The sequence below is a fragment of the Scatophagus argus genome, chromosome 4 (genome assembly GCF_020382885.2).
Source record: "Scatophagus argus isolate fScaArg1 chromosome 4, fScaArg1.pri, whole genome shotgun sequence".
Lineage (NCBI taxonomy): Eukaryota > Metazoa > Chordata > Actinopteri > Scatophagidae > Scatophagus > Scatophagus argus.
In genome coordinates this window covers 26,594,906-26,608,003 of record NC_058496.1, presented here as the reverse complement: position 1 = coordinate 26,608,003, position 13,098 = coordinate 26,594,906, and the positions used below count along the sequence as shown (strand labels likewise).

Genomic DNA, 13,098 nt, shown 5'->3' with positions numbered 1-13,098 from the left:
GTAGCCTACTTGTTGACAGACTCGAGACTGCAAGACCAGGCAGACCAGCCTGTGCACTGGCTGGATTGACTAAAAGAAAGTTTACAACTCAGCCAAGCCAAGTGAAACATTGTCTCACTAATCCACACCATCAGGACTTAAAGCAACAACATCAGAATGTAATTCACAAAGATGAATGCGTTATTAGGTAAGTGTGGTCAGATGATATCAAAGACATGGAAGATGATCAGAACCTAGGGGGTTCTACCAGGCCCTGCCAGCCATCAGATACCCTGCTGGTATAATGAGCTGGCCAAAAGACAAGATAGAGGCCTGTAGGAATGACCACAATTACAGCTGGATGGTACAGCAAAAATAATCCAAAAACAGGTTTAAGGTGTGTCACAGATGTGGTTCTTTATCCTTCCATCTAGGCAAACAACATAGAATCACCAGAACAGCAACACACAGGTTGTTAAAATGGTGCCTATTTATAGTGTCCCATCCAATGATCCTGGAACATTCCACCTACCAGGATCCACTGCCTACCAACATGATTAACCCACCATTTTTATTTCTATATCTATCCAAAATAATCACTAAATTTTATACACACCCATTTACATCAACTATTAATGAAAACAAACACATATAAAATCACTTTACATTTGTTATGATACCCTACATACATATCCATCACCCCACAACTGTGTGGTCTACACAGCACCTGTCAGCAAAGTCAAGACTTGAAAAAGGACAATAAATATAATAAATATTCAATAAACAAGGTAAATATGTCAACATAAATGTGCAAAAAAGCAATGTGTTAAAACGTGTTGTGCAAATCTTCAGTAAAGTGCTGTTGCTCCTCTTAAAGTGCCTGTGCAGTTATTAAAGTGCATATGTAGTCATACTCAGTCAAAGGTGCGTGATGCCATATGTGCAAAGCCCGTGCCCTTCGTCACAAGGCCATTGATATCAAGACAAGAAAGCTCCTCCCAATGCATGGAGGGTTTCATCCTAAATCCAGCACCCTGAGACTGTACACTTAAAGGAATGAAGAAGGCCAAAGACTAGAAACCCAGGATGAAACAACAAAGATCCAGGAATGCATCAGGAAGATGCCCCCAAAGATGAGTTGCTAAGGCAATGATGAAGAGGAGGATGAACCATCATGGAGGCTGGATTTCAACGCCTACTGACCTCAGCTGGTACTGATCTACCGTCAAACACTGGAACCTTAGAAACAACAGTACAACCAGATAATTATCTTGACTACTTTTCTCCCATTGACCTTTGTCAGTTAAATTCACTCATATTTTCATCTAAACCAACAACATACCTCTTAGACCCCATTGCAACTAAGCTGCTCAAAGAAATTTTACCCTTACTTGGTGTGACCTGTCGTGTCTTTCCCTGCCACTATATGGCATTGTGCTAAGGGACGGAGCGCTTTGATTGAGGGGCGGTGCGATGCGTCTCTATATATAGATGTGCGATGCATTTGCCTCTTCCTCTTCCGCTTCCTTCCTGTGGCCACCGTGATTGTGTGACGTGGTCGTTGCGGGCATATGATCCTCTTCGCTCAGGTAATGTATTCTGCTATTCTTTCGCTGCTGGTGTATGCACGGCGCGGTGGTTTTGGTGACGCGATCTTTGTTTTGTAGAGCGCGACCGGCTGCCGGGCCGTGGGGATGTGTCGCCCCACTGGTAGTTTTTCCTGGAGATGCTCATCTGCCCTTTCGGTAAGTCCGCGATTGTCTGCCGTCCAGCGGCTCTGTCCCTCGTTCTCCAGCTGATTGTTTGGGTGTTTTGGTGCAGCTGAGTGATTGACCCGCGACAGGAGCTGGCTGTCTTCTGCCTCTTTCCGGCGTGGCCGTAGCCTTACGGAACGAGGCGAGGGTAAACTGCCGGCAACTACCAGTCACTCCTCCCTGGGTCTGCGCTGCTTTTTTGGCTCTACTACCGTTTTGGCTCCATTATTGTATCGGCTGTATTGCTGTTTTGGTCTGATGTGGAGTTTGTTCCTTCCCTTTTTTTCCTGTGTTGGTTTTTTTCCTTTATTGTATTGATGAGTTTATTATATTGTTTTTTTCTTTTTTTCTTTCTTTAGGTCCATGTTTTAATTCACGCCAGTTATACTAACCTTTGGGCTTGTTTTATTAATCGCTATTTCTTCTGTTGTCAGGTGTCGTGGGCTCCCTGTGGCCGTTAATCCCTGGTGGTGGTGTGTTCTCCACGATCCCCCCTTTTTTTGGTTTTGTGTTTGCATGAGTGTGTAGTTTCATGGGTGATTTTGTTGAGGACCTCCCCGCCTCTTTGTCTTGTGGTTGTCCTGCTGCATGGTAGCCCCGGCCAGCTTCATTTGCCCCTTGGTTTGTTTTATTGTGTGTTCAATTGCTGTGACTGTGTTTGAATTGTATTTTGTTTACTTCATGTGTTAATAAATTGTTTGTTGTGGAACCGTCTCGCCCTGTGGTATTGAACCTGTGTGGCCTTGGTCTCAATAACCAACACAGTTAAGCTCAGATTTCCTGGGGGGCAATTCCCCAGGTGGCGTTGTCGCAACCACGATTTTTATGCTCCTTAGTGTCCACCTCGCCACATTAGCACCTATCTATTAGATATGATCAATCTGTCCTTAATAACAGGTATGTACCCCAGTCCTTTAAAGTAGCTGTAGTCAAACCTCTCCTTAAAAAGCACACACTTGACGCAGAGGTTTTAAGCAACTATATACCATTATCTAACCTTGAGACATCCTTGAGAGAACAGTCGGCAATCAGCTACGTGACTTACTACATATTAATAGTTTACTTGAGGATTTTCAGTATGGCTTTAGAGCTCATCATAGCATAGAGACAGCATTAATCAAAGTCACAAATAGCCTTCTATTGGCATCAGACAAGGGACTTACCTCTGTCCTTGTACTGTTAGACCTTAGTGCTGCATTTGACACCACTGACCATTCCATCTTTTTACACAAATTGGAATACCTAATTGGCATTAAAGGAACTACATTAAGCTGGACTCAGTTCTATTTATCAGATCAATCTCAATTTGTTCATGTTAATGATACATCGTCCATACTCACAAAAATTAGCCACAGAGTTCCCCAAGGTTCTGTGCTGGGGCCAATATTAATCACCCTTTATATGCTCCCCATCAGTGATATTATTAGGAAATACTCCATACATTTTCATTGTTATGCAGATGACACACAAATGTACTTGAAAGCAGAAGAAACACATCAGCTAGCCAAACTTGACATGCCTGAAGTTGAAGAAGAAAAAACCTGGGTGCATTGCAATTTATTACTTCTAAATTCAGACAAAACTGAAGTTAGTGTCCTGGACTGTAAACACCTTAGAAACAAATTATCCAGTAATATAGCAGTGCAAGAAGGCTTAACCTTGGCCTCAAGCCCCACTGTAAGTAATGTAGGAGTTATTTTTGATCAGGACATGTCCTTTAACTCACACATATAGAATATTTCAAAGACTGCATTCTTTCACCTCCGCAATATTGCAAAAAATAGACACATTCTGTGTCAGAAAGATGCCGAAAAATTAGTGTAGGCTGCCTGTAAAATCCATGGTAGAGTTTAAAATTCTTCTCCTCACATATAAAGACCTGAATGGTCAGGCACCATTATATCTTAAAGAGTTGATAGTTCCCTATTATCCCACCAGAGCTTTACGTTCCCAAGATGCAGGGTTACTTGTGGTTCCTAGAGTCCTCAAAAGTAGAACCAGATCCTTAAGTTATCACGCTCCTCTACTGTGGAACCATCTTCCAGTTTCAGTCCGGGAGGCGGACACCCTCTCTACATTTAAAAGTAGACTAAAAACCTTCCTTCTTGATAAAGCTTACAGTTAGGGCTGGACTAGGTTGGCCACTAGTTATGCTGCTATTTTCAATTCAGTTTATTCATATAGCGCTCCCAGTTCACAACAAACTTATCTCATGACACTTTCCAATTAAAGCAGCACTTGGCCACAGTGGCGAGAAAAACCTCAGAGTAGACCCCGGCTCAAGATGGGCGGCCATCTGCCTTGACCGATTGGGTTGAGAGAGAGAGAGAGATAGAGATAGAGAGATAGAGATAGACAGACAAAAAGAGAGAGGGAGAGGGGTGTGGGGCGTGATAGAAGGAGCACACAAGCAGAGATGCATAGCAGCAGTAATAATACTAGAAATATTGGAATAATAGATAATGATGATTATGATAACAACGATGATTATGATAGCAGTATTAGTAACAGTAATAATGGTAGTAGCTGCACAGAGTAGTAACAGAATTAAAATAGATTATGACTAAACAGCAGTAATCGCAGTGAGTTTTGAGCAGGACCACAGCGGGAGCTCCAACCATGATCCATGGGAACCTGCGAGACGAGAAAGCACAAGGACTTCAGGGAAGAAGTTGAGTTTGTAACATTTATTAATTCAATTCAGTTCAATTCAGTTTATTTATATAGCGCCAATTCACAACAAAAGTTATTTCATGACACTTGCCAATTAGAGCAGGTCTCGACAAAACTCTTTAATTAAATTGTAATACAGAGCCCAACATTCCCCCTTGAGCAAGCACATAAATATGTGCAGAAGGAGAGGGAGAGGAGGAGAGAGAAGCTCAGTGCATCATGAGAAATCCCCCGGCAGTCTAAGCCTCTAGCATTTTTCAGTCTGGCTTTAGAGCTCATCACAGCACAGAAACAGCATTGGTCAAAGTCACAAATGGCATCAGACAAGGGACTGATCTCTGTCCTTGTACTGTTAGACCTTAGTGCTGCATTTGACACCACTGACCGTTCTATTTTATTACACAGATTGGAACACCACAGCCTCCTGCCAGAGGGGAGCACCTCAAACAGTTTGTGTCCGGGGTGAGAAGGGTCAGCTGCAATCTTTTTTGCTCTCCTCAGGATCCTGGTGGTGTACAGATCCTGAAGAGAAGGCAGGTTGCAACCAATTACTTTCTCAGAAGAGCGGATGATACGCTGCAGTCTGATAAGGTCCTTAGCAGTGGCAGCAGCATACCAGATGGTGATGAAGGAGGTGAGGATGGACTCTGTGATGGAGGTGTAGAAGTTCACCATCATTGCCTTTGGCAGTTTGAACTGCTTCAGTTGCCTCAAGAAGAACATCCTCTGCTGTGGTTTTTTAATGAGGAAGCTGATGTTCAGCTCCCATTTGAGGTCCTGTGTGGTTCCCAGAAAGCGGAAATGCTCCACAGTAACCACAGGGGAGCCACACAGGGTGATGGGGGCAGGTGGGGGTGGGTTCGTCCTGAAGTCCACTGTCATCTCCACTGTTTTGAGGGCATTGAGCTCCAGGTTGTTGAGCCTGCACCAAGTCACCAGACAGTCGAGCTCTCATCTGTAGGCCGACTCATCCCCATCAGAGATGAGTCCAATGAGGGTTATGTAATCCGCAAACTTCAGGAGCTTGACATTCTGATGGCTGGAGGTGCAGGTTTGGATACAGGGAGAAAAGCAGAGGAGAAAGAACACAGCCCTGTGGTGATCCAGTACTGATGGTCCGGGAGACGTACTTCCCCATCCTTACATGCTGCCTCCTTTCAGACAGGAAGTCAGTGATCCACCTGCAGGTGGGGTCAGGTACACTCAGCTGGGAGAGTTTGTCCTGTAGGATAGCTGGGATTATTGTGTTAAAGGCAGAGCTGAAGTCCACGAACAGGATTCTAGCGTAGGTTCCTGTGTAGTCCAGATGCTGAAGGACGTAGTGTAGGGCTAAGTTGACAGTGTCGTCCACAGACCTGTTGGCTCTGTTGGCAAACCGTAGGAGGTCCAGGAGTGAGTCAGTGATGGTTCTGAGGTGCATTAGGACAAGGCATTCAAATGACTTCATGACCACCGAGGTCAGGGCGACGGGTCTGTAGTCATTTAGCCCAGATGGCTTTTGTTTTTTGGAACAGGGATGATGGTGGAGGATTTGAAGCAGGGTGGCATGCAGCATAACTCCAGTGATGTGTTAAAAATGTCTGTGAACACCGGAGGTAGCTGGTTAGTGCAGTGCTTCAGAGTGGCTGGTGAGACATGGTCCAGTCCGGCTGCTTTGCGGGGGTTTTCAGCACTGAGTATGGGCTGGAAGTCCCAAGGTCAGAATGGAAGAGACCTCCTGAAGTGGTAGATGTCACACCGCGGTGAGGTATTATCTTGTTTTGGGTTTTTTGTCTCGTCATTTCCTGTTTTATTTTGAAGTGTAACTCTCCTCTCGTTTCAGGTCACTTGCCCTTCCTCGTGTCTCCAGTCTGATTGTCTTCCCGATTACCTGAGTGTTTCCACCTGTTTCCCATTACCCTCGTGTGTTCCCTTGTCTTATGCCAGTGTGTTTCGTCTTTGTATGATCACGCCAGCGTTCCTTGCCACAGCCATAGAAATCTTGTCTAGAAGCTCTTTGTTGAATCCTCTGTTTTGAGTGATCTTTTCTTAAATCTTTTCATAGCTCAGCTTAGTTTCAAGTTAGATTTTGACATAGCCTTTTCCTCTTTAAGAGTGTGTTTTTGTTGTAGATCTTTTGTTAGTGAGTTTTCGGTTTTCCTCTTTTGGAGTGAATTTTTGTTCATAGTTAATAGTATTTTTCCTCCCTTGGGAGCATTTTCTGTTTGATAATTCTTATAGCCTGTTTTCGTTTCTTCGTAGTTTTGTTAATGTTTCATAGGCGTGGGTTCTCTACTAGAGAAGAACGCACGTCAGGTAATTTTCATAGCCTCTCTGTAAAATCACTCTGCCAAGAGGATTTGCCACAGATATTCTTAATAAAGATTGAACTTGCTACACGAGTCTCTGCATCTGAGTCCTGCTCCGAGCCTCTGCCTGACAGTACACACTGGCCAGTATGGACTCAGCGGAGACCCGGCAGCTGGAAGCCGCCTTGCGGGATCAAGAAGCCCGTATTACACGTCAGGAGGAATTTCAAACAGCCATGGCCTCGCACTTCGAAGCCTTGTCCAGCCAAGTGAAAGAAATCCTGAGCCAACAGGCTAAGACATCAGGATCACCCATGGCTCCGGAGGCTCTGGCAACCTCCTCTCCAGCCCCAGCTCCGTCCGCTGTGGGAATGAAAATCCGGCTAGCCTCTCCTGAGCGGTTTTCCGGGGAACCCAACCAATGTAAGCTGTTTCTGGTTGATTGTTCTAACCACTTTGAACATTCTCCCCATGCATTTCCCACCGACAGGTCTAAAATAGCGTTCATTATTTATTTCATTATCTGACCGGTCGGGCGAGAGCGTGGGCTACGGTGGAGTGGGAACGAGACTCTGAACTCTGTCATTCCTTATCCGAATTTAAAGCTGCTTTGCTTATCATTTTTGATTCAATAACCTCTGATCGTGAAAAAGCACAAGAGCTGTGCGGGGTGAGTCAAGGTACAGAGTCGGTGAGCGATTATGCCATTCGCTTCCGCACTCTGGTGGCGGAGAGCGGGTGGAACTCTACGGCTCCCTATGACGTTTTCCTGAAAGGACTGGCGCCTTCTATTCAGGACCAGCTGGTCCCTCTGGATCTTCCCCCGGCGAAGCGGAATGTCGGGGCGGAAGAATTATTCCCGCACTCAAGCACCGGACGGACACAGTCTTTTCCTGTCTTCACATGAGCCTCCCCCCCCCCACACAGAGGAAGAAGGGGAGCCCATGCAGATTGGACGGGCTCGGCTCTCTCCTAAGGAACGACAGCGACGTCAGACAGAGGGTCGATGCTTTTGCTGCGGGGAGAAGGGTCATCTCGTGTTCACTTGGTGAGTCTATGCACAGTGACCGGCCCTGTTTCACGTCAAGTCACTGCGGTCAAGGTAACGCACCATGCCGTCTCCACTGAGCTTATGGCACTCATTGACTCTGGAGCAGATGAAAGCTAATGGACTGGCGGTTAGTTAGGAAAATCGACTTAAATACCGAGCCCTTGGTAAAGCCTTTTGAAGCCAGGGCACTCGACAGGAAAGAACTGTTATCACCCACAAGACTGAAACTTTAGTTTTGAACATCCAGGATCATAGTGAGGAAATGAGCTTTTTTGTGTTTGAGTCTCCTTCTCAGGCACTGGTTTTGGGATATCCTTGACTGACAAACCATAACCCTGACGAATTCTGGGATGGGGAAAAGATTGCAAGAAAAGATGCCTGGAAACACAGACACCTATGGCTGATGTTAACTTTGTTTCTGCTGAATCTTCCACAGATGCCGAACACTCAGACTTGAGTTTGGTGCCAACATGCTACCACCACCTCAAGGAGGTTTTCAGCAAGACCAAGGCCTTGTCTCTCCCTCCCCTTCGGCCATACGATTGCGCAATCGACCTGATTCCTGGGTCTACCATACCCAAGGAACGTTGTACTCCGTTTCGGGCCCTGAAAGGGGCGCCATGAATGAATATCCAGACCTCACTGAAAGCAGGACTCATTTGTCCATCATCATCTCCAGCAGGAGCAGCATTTTTCTTTGTTGAAAAAAAGGATGGGTCACTAAGACCATGTATTGATTATAGCCCTCTGAATGCAATAACAATAAAGAATCGCTATCCCCTACCCCTCATGTCATCGGTCTTTGATCAGATCCAGCAGGCAAAGATTTTCACTAAACTAGACCTCTGCAATGCTTATCATCTGATCAGGATTAGAGAAGGTGACGAATGGAAGACGGGGTTTAACACTCCTAGTGGTCATTATGGTGCACAGGACAGAGAAAAATCCGGAGTCAAATTCCTTGTATGGTCACACATACTTGGCAAATAAAGCTGATTCTGATTCTGATTCTGATTCTGATCTGGTCATGCCATTCGGTCTAACTAATGCACCAGTAGTTTTTCAGGCTATGATCAATGATGTTCTCTGGGATTATCTAGATCAGTTTGTTTATGTTTATCTTGATGATATACTCATTTACTCCACTGACCTAGATTCTCACCAGGCTCATGTCAAGAAGGTTCTACAGAGGTTACTAGACCATAAGCTGTATGTAAAGGCGGAGAAAAGTGAGTTTCATGCCAACACCATCTCCTTCCTGGGCTTCATAGTAGCCCCAGGAAAGGTTCAGATGGATCTGGCTAAGATTAGTGCGGTCGCTGAGTGGCCCACACCAGATAACCGCAAGAAGGTTCAGCAGTTCCTGGAATTTGCTAACTTTTACAGGTGGTTTAACAGGGGTTTCAACGCCATAGCCGCTCCGCTTCATGCGTTGACTTCCTCCAAGGTATGTTTCCAGTGGACTCCAGAGGCGGAGGCTGCTTTCCGGGAACTCAAGCGACGCTTCACCGCGGCATCCATCCTCACCCTACCTGACTCTCAGCAGCAGTTTGTTGTGGAACTGGATGCCTCCAGTGAGGGGGTAGGAGCGGTTCTCTCCCAAAGGTCCAAACAGGATGGCAAGATGCACCCATGTGCCTTTTTGTCATGGCGGCTATCCAAGGCTGAGAGGAACTATGATGTTGGCAACCGCGAACTGTTGGCGGTCAAGCTAGCATTAGAGGAGTGGCGGCATTGGCTGGAGGGGTCCCTTAGCCGTTCATACTATGGACCGACCACAAGAACCTGGAATACATTCGACATGCTAAGAGACTGAATTCTCGCCAGGCCAGGTGGGCTTTGTTCTTTAACCGATTCAATTTTTCTCTCTCTTACAGGCTGGGGTCTCAAAACGTCAAGCCTGATGCCCTCTCACGCCTCTTCGACCCCAAGCCTGTTGCCAAAGGACCAGAACCGATTCTTCCACGTTCCTGTGTGGTTGGAATGGTCACTTGGCAAATAGAAGAAGAGGTAAAGCAGGCTAATGGTGAAGCTCCGCCACCTAGTGGGTGTCCTAAGAATAGATTATTTGTCCCTGTTGAGTTATGCCCACTTGTGGTCCATTGGGCTCACACCTCCCTGCTCTCCTGCCATCCGGGGATTAGACGGACGCTGTTTGCTATCTCCCGGAGGTTCTGGTGGCCATCCATGGAAGCGGAGGTCCGGGAATATGTAGAGGCTTGTTCGGTCTGTGCTCGGAACAAGTCATCCGCCTCGCATGGGGCTCCTGAATCCTCTACCTATTCTACCTAAATTTCCTTGGACTTCGTCATGGGGCTTCCGCCTTCCCGAGGTAATACCACAGTACTCACAGTAGTGGATCGATTTTCCAAGATGGTTAAATTTATTGCCTTACCCAAGTTGCCATCTGCCAAGGACACGGCCGAAGTCATGCTACATCATGTTTTTCGTGTCTATGGGTTCCCCAAGGACATTGTCTTGGACAGGGGCCCTCAGTTTGTCTCCCACTTCTGAAAGGAGTTTTGCCGACTCATTGGCGCTAAAGCCAGCCTGACCTCCGGAAATCATCCGGAGTCGAATGGCCAGACCGAGCGTCTCAACCAGCAACTTGAGACTGGCCTCCGCTGCCCGGTGTCCCAGAACCCCTCTACGTGGAGCAACCACCTGGTCTGGGTAGAATATGCTCACAATACTCTACCTACCTCTGCTACGGGATTTACTCCATTCAAGTGTGTTTTTGGTTATGATCCTTCTCTTTTTCCTTATAACGAGCTGGAGGTGTTGGTTCCTTCGGCCTACGCTCTGGTACGCCGCTGTCAGCGGATCTGGGCGGCAGCTCTGCAGGTGCTCAGCCGACAGCGGGACCGGGTGAAAAGGGCTGCCGACCGCAGGAGGAGGCCTGCTCCTGCATACCAGCCGGGACAGAGGGTGTGGCTCTCTGCTAGAGACCTCAACCTGAAGGTGCCTTCCAAGAAGCTGGCACTGCGGTTCGTAGGTCCTTTCCCCATCATCCATGTCATTAATCCTGCTGCGGTACGCCTTCGCCTACCTCGTTCCCTCAGAGTCCAGCCCATTTTTCATGTTAGTCAATTCAAGCCTGTCCGGGAGTGCCCCATGGTTCCTGCGACTCTTTCACCTCCTCCTCCAGAAATAGTGGATGGCGGGCCAGTCTACCAGGTCAAGCAACTCCTCGCCGTCCGCAACCGGGGCTGTCCCCAAGTACTGTCTGCCCCGGGGCAGACAGTACTTGGTGGACTGGGAAGGTTATGGTCCTGAGGAGCAGTCCTGGATTCCCTCCCGCTTCATTGTAGATGAGACCCTCATAGATGACTTTCATTGGGACCATCCTGAACAGCCTGAGCTGTCAGGAGTCGGCCCTAAAGGGGGGGTACTGTCACACCGCGGTGAGGTATTATCTTGTTTTGGGTTTTTTGTCTCGTCATTTCCTGTTTTATTTTGAAGTGTAACTCTCCTCTTGTTTCAGGTCACTTGCCCTTCCTCGTGTCTCCAGTCTGATTGTCTTCCCGATTACCTGAGTGTTTCCACCTGTTTCCCATTACCTTCGTGTGTTCAAAAAGTCTGCGTTTCCCTTGTCTTGTGCCAGTGTGTTTCGTCTTTGTATGATCACGCCAGCGTTCCTTGCCACAGCCATAGAAATCTTGCCTAGAAGCTCTTTGTTGAATCCTCTGTTTTGAGTGATCTTTTCTTAAATCTTTTCATAGCTCAGCTTAGTTTCAAGTTAAATTTTGACATAGCTTTTTCTTCTTTAAGAGTGATTTTTTGTTGTAGATCTTTTGTTAGTGAGTTTTCGGTTTTCCTCCTTTGGAGTGAATTTTTGTTCATAGTTAATAGTATTTTTCCTCCCTTGGGAGCGTTTTCTGTTTGTTAATTCTTATAGCCTGTTTTCGTTTCTTCGTAGTTTTGTTAATGTTTCATAGGCGTGGGTTCTCTACTAGAGAAGAACGCACATCAGGTAATTTTCATAGCCTCTCTGTAAAATCACTCTGCCAAGAGGATTTGCCACAGATATTCTTAATAAAGATTGAACTTGCTACACGAGTCTCTGCATCTGAGTCCTGCTCTGAGCCCCTGCCTGACAGTAGAGAATGAACAAGCTAAGATCCTATGAGACTTTCAGATCCAGACTGACAGAATAGTGATGCTGAACCAAACAGACGTTGTACAGAACCTACTTCTGCTGTGCAGAACCCTCAAACTTATTGCTGACCCAGGTCTCTGGTAGAGGACCCGAGCTCGAGGAAGACACTCCCATCACTCATGAGGGGGTGAGAGCGGGATTGCTTGTTTGGTTATTTTACTCTCTTTTAAGATTTAGGCCACAAGTCTTTAACTCGCTGGTCGAACAACAAGACCGTCTGTTTCCTTTCTTTTTGTTTACCTGGATGCAACGAGATGGCTGTGCCAAATTAGCTAATCTTCCCCGTTAACAGAAGGACATACAAACTTCGTCAGGAGATAATGGATTACACTGCCTTCGCAATTGAATTGTTTCCACTGTTTTCCCATTGCCCATTCAGGAAATCAGTGCACCGTTTACAGCCTGAAGAGCACACACATTATTCTGTGCTGAAAGTACAGCTGAGGACTGTGCTGAAAGCACAAGAGTGGACTCCTCATGCACTCCGATTGCAACTGATCAGAGCAACACAAAGTAGGAGGCTTATGTAATTAAAGAGTTTGGTCTTAATTAAAGAGTTTGGTCTAGACATGCTCAAATTGGAAAGTGTCATGAGATAACTTTTGTTGTGAATTGGCGCTATGTAAATAAAGTGAATTGAATTGAATTATGTCAGGACAGTGACGTGGATAGTGTGCTGGTTCCTGTTATCTGTGTTGTTGTTGTTACAGGACCGCCGTGTCCTCTGTTGTTATTGTTTATAGCATGTACTTAGCTTGTTATTGCTGACTATGTTTCATTGTTGTTGGACTGCTGCGTCTTTTTGTTATGAGGACTGCCATCTCCTTGTTAGCTAAATTTAGTACATTTGATTTGCTTGTTGTTTTTTCTGCACTCAATGCAAGTGTTTTCTTGTTGAGCCTATAGCCACTATCCAATAAACTGATATTTTACTAGACAAGGACCTGTGACAAGCCCCCTGAACAATGGTTCACCAGCCTTGTTACTGTGTGGTAAAATAAGCCATTTTATTGCACCTCTGTGATAGTTAGCATCCTCCCTGTTCTATCCCCTTCCTCTTCTCCTTTTCTTCTTTCAATACCCCTCTTACACACACTTTAGATATCCACAACCATCTGTAGTGTAGGGATCACATGGTAGCAAAACTCAGGTTTGCTCCATCTCTTTGTTGGACATGTGCTAAACCATGTTGTC

At 46.1% G+C, this 13,098-nt stretch overlaps 1 long non-coding RNA gene across 1 annotated transcript; it reads left to right on the top strand.

Moving 5' to 3' along the window:
• Nucleotides 1-1,385: 1,385 nt before the first annotated feature.
• LOC124057821 lies at nucleotides 1,386-2,518 on the top strand. The gene is made up of 3 exons (XR_006843164.1): nucleotides 1,386-1,568; nucleotides 1,647-1,724; nucleotides 1,823-2,518. It is a non-coding gene; the product is annotated as an uncharacterized LOC124057821 (long non-coding RNA).
• The last annotated feature ends 10,580 nt before the right edge of the window (nucleotides 2,519-13,098 follow it).